Source organism: Rutidosis leptorrhynchoides, chromosome 10 (assembly GCF_046630445.1).
Source record: "Rutidosis leptorrhynchoides isolate AG116_Rl617_1_P2 chromosome 10, CSIRO_AGI_Rlap_v1, whole genome shotgun sequence".
In the NCBI taxonomy this organism is placed as follows: Eukaryota; Viridiplantae; Streptophyta; class Magnoliopsida; order Asterales; family Asteraceae; genus Rutidosis; species Rutidosis leptorrhynchoides.
In genome coordinates this window covers 331,141,001-331,144,628 of record NC_092342.1, presented here as the reverse complement: position 1 = coordinate 331,144,628, position 3,628 = coordinate 331,141,001, and the positions used below count along the sequence as shown (strand labels likewise).

Below are 3,628 nucleotides of genomic sequence, written 5' to 3'. Positions count from 1 at the left end.
CATTAAAAGAGAGTCTATTAGCTAATAAATGTTTTCAAAACTCCATTAATTACCATTAGATTAGAAAATTACATTATAATATCCCTTGATCCAACGGTTCTTATTCATCTACTAAAAAAATTAGCTAATAAATCAATTGTTAAAATAATCATTCCTAAAATATCCTTTTCTAAAAATTAAAAAAAAAAACACGGATAATCTAAACCCTTTCGATCAATTAACATCCCTAATCATTGTAACCCTATCAACCTCTTCTGCCTTCCTCTTTCAATCAATTAGGGGTTCGTTCAACTTAGGGTTTCAAAATTGGCCGTTGATAACCTGTCTCAGGCGCAAACACTATCGCCTTCTCCGAATGTAACCCACTTCGTCACAACCATCATCATATTTATTATCTATGTTTATCAGCTCTTTGTATTTTTATTTTTTTTACATATTGATTTACTCAGGTCAATTCTAACCAATCTCAGAATCTGCAACCGGTTAATGTCGTAATTTCTTTACTCTTTTGTACAATAACGTTGATAATGATATATGTGGTATTGTTCTAGGGTACATAAACGCAAGTCAAAACAAATCGACATCAACAATCTAAGGTAACAATAACTTTCGGTTACACGACCTCTTATATTTATGCTCGATTGAATTGTGTTGCTGCGATTGAAATGGTCGATGAATCAAGTGGTTTTTCTGCTGATTCCTTTATTGATAACGATAGTGCCATGTTTCATCAATTATGAGTTTTTAAATTTTGTTTATATGACTATCATATTGAGTGATCAGTTGATTGTGTTTGCAAATGAAGGTGAGGAAGGCAGAAGGATTAAAACAGACTGGAAGAAATATAGCTCAAAGGAGTTTGGGATTACAAATTCGATGATCAAGAAACCTACACGAATAGTTTAAAATTCTGTAAATTTTTTTTATCATACTTCTAAATTTTGTTTACAAAATCATTGAATAATTTTTGGGAAAAGGGATTGGTCACAAGTAGAGGTCGGGTAAGTGTTCGCTTTATGTTATCCAGTTTTATAAATTAATCATCCAGTTTTATATTGTTTTTAAATAAACTATCTTCAAAATAGAGAAGTTGTAATCTATAGTTCTTAAATTATCACTCCACCTATATAAATTTTTTTGATGAGTGCTTGTCATTTTTGTTTTTACTACTTGAATCTTCAAGGTACCAAATAAGATTGTGTTTACGTGTTAGTGTATAAGTATGTTGATATTTTTTTAAATAGATAATGTGATATATTCAAACTTGTGATTGTTTTGCTTTTTTTTTTTTTAACAGCGAGTCGACTTCAATATATACAACCCTAACACGTCGCTAACAAGTGAAATAGTTCCATGCAATAGTAGCTCATGTAAACTTCAACAACAATGCTCTGCAAGACCTGATATTTGTCCATATCAAGTAAATTATCTTTCGAGTAATACTTCATCAACTGGCATCTTGATAGAAGATCATCTTCACTTGACAACAGAAAATAGTTCAGCGAAAGCTGTCGATGCAAAAATCACATTTGGGGACAAATTATCATCCTTTTAATTATTCATATAACCTGTGAAGTTTAACTTTTGACTTTTGGGTCAAACTTAATATTTTCATCATCAATATTTAATGTGGGTTCTCATGGTAATTCGATACCTAAATCTTTTCGTACGTGGTTTCGAAATAAGGCTTACAATAAATATGGAAATAGTACCAACTTTCAAAACAATCATTGCTGACTTTAAAAGTCAAACTGTGCTTGTTTGACCTCACAAGTTGTCTTATTTTGATGTACCTTATTGCAGGTGTGGAATGGTCCAAACCGGTTCATTTTTAGATGGTGTAGCCCCGAACCGACTGTTTGGGCTTGGCATGGAGAACTCATCGGTTCCTAGCATTTTAGCCAAGAGTGGTCTTGCGGCTAATTCGTTCTCGATGTGCTTCAGTTGTAGCGACCCGTCTTAATCCATCTGGACGAAGTCCATATCGATTATAAATGATTCACAATAGTTGGTTACATCGCGAGGTACTTGACCTCTATATGATACATTTTACAAACATTGCATTCGTTTTAAAAGACAACTTTTATTACATCGAAAGTTGACAGACATGCATACCATTTCATAATATATCTAACTATAATTGACTTAATAATAATCTTGATGAACTCAACGACTCGAATGCAACGTCTTTTGAAATATTCCCTGAATGACTCCAAGTAATATCTCTAATATGAGCAAATGCACAGCGGAAGATTTCTTTCATACCTGAGAATAAACATGCTTTCAAATGTCAACCAAAAGGTTGGTGAGTTCTTAGTTTAACATAAATAAACATTTCCATCATTTTAATAGACCACAAGATTTTCATTTCTCATAAATATACGTCCCATGCATAGAGACAAAAATAATCATTCATATGGATTGAACACCTGGTAATCGACATTCACAATATGCATATAAGAATATGCCCATCATTCCGGGATCCTCCTTCGGACATGATATAAATTTCGAAGTACTAAAGCATCCGGTACTTTGGATGGGCTTGTTGGGCCCGATAGATCTATCTTTAGGATTCGCGTCAATTAGGGTGTCTGTTCCCTAATTCTTAGATTACCAGACTAAAAAGGGGCATATTCGGTTTAATAATCCAGCCATAGAATGTAGTTTCATTTACTCGTGTCTATTTCGTAAAACAGTTATAAAAGCAGCGCATGTATTCTCAGTCCCAAAAATATATATTGCAAAAGCATTTAAAAAGGGAGTAATGAAACTCACTGTACTGTATTTTGTAGTAAAAATACATATGACGACATTGAACAGGTGTAGGGTTGGCATCGGATACACGAACCTATATCATTTATATATATATATATATATATATATATATATATATATATATATATATATATATATATATATATATATATATATATATATATATATATATATATATATATATATATTAACACATATAATTGAAGTTGAATAAATTTATATATTATTATTAATATAACTGTTAGTTTTAGTAATACATGTGTTTCATTATTAACTTAAATATATTTACTTTATATACTTTAAATAAAAAAAGTAGTTTTATTATATATAACTAACTTTTATAATAATAATATTAATAGTAATATTGATAATAAAAATAATATAGTTGTAATAATAATAATGGTAAAAGTAATAATAATGATAGTAATAATACTAAAAATGATAGAAATATTAATAATAATGTTAATACTAATAATAATAATGATAAAATAATAATATTTCTAATGAAAATAATATAAATTACATTAAGGATACTAATCATGTTATTAATAATATTAATAATATCTAAGAATACCATAATACTAATATACAATAATAATAATAATAATAATAATAATAATAATAATAATAATAATAATAATAATAATAATAATAGCATTAATCCTAAATAATAATTAATTGCAATGATAATAATTATAAAATTAATAATAATAACAATAATAATAATAGTAATAATTTTTAAAGAGAAAACTACCTTTCAAAAGCTTTTGTAAAAAAAATTGTCCCGAGTCGAGTTCAAACCCGAGACCTCTCGCTCACCCGCACACATCCTTAACCATTGATCCATAACCGT

The 3,628-nt window shown here is 29.0% G+C and overlaps 1 long non-coding RNA gene across 2 annotated transcripts; it reads left to right on the top strand.

Annotated features, from left to right (window-relative positions):
• Positions 1-218: 218 nt before the first annotated feature.
• Positions 219-2,031, top strand: LOC139873399 (uncharacterized). 2 transcript variants are annotated; one of them, XR_011767327.1, is made up of 4 exons: positions 219-596; positions 806-912; positions 1,298-1,420; positions 1,804-2,031. It is a non-coding gene; the product is annotated as an uncharacterized lncRNA (long non-coding RNA). The 2 variants fall into 2 exon arrangements; XR_011767326.1 differs by lacking the exon at positions 1,804-2,031 and having other exon boundaries at positions 1,298-1,638.
• The last annotated feature ends 1,597 nt before the right edge of the window (positions 2,032-3,628 follow it).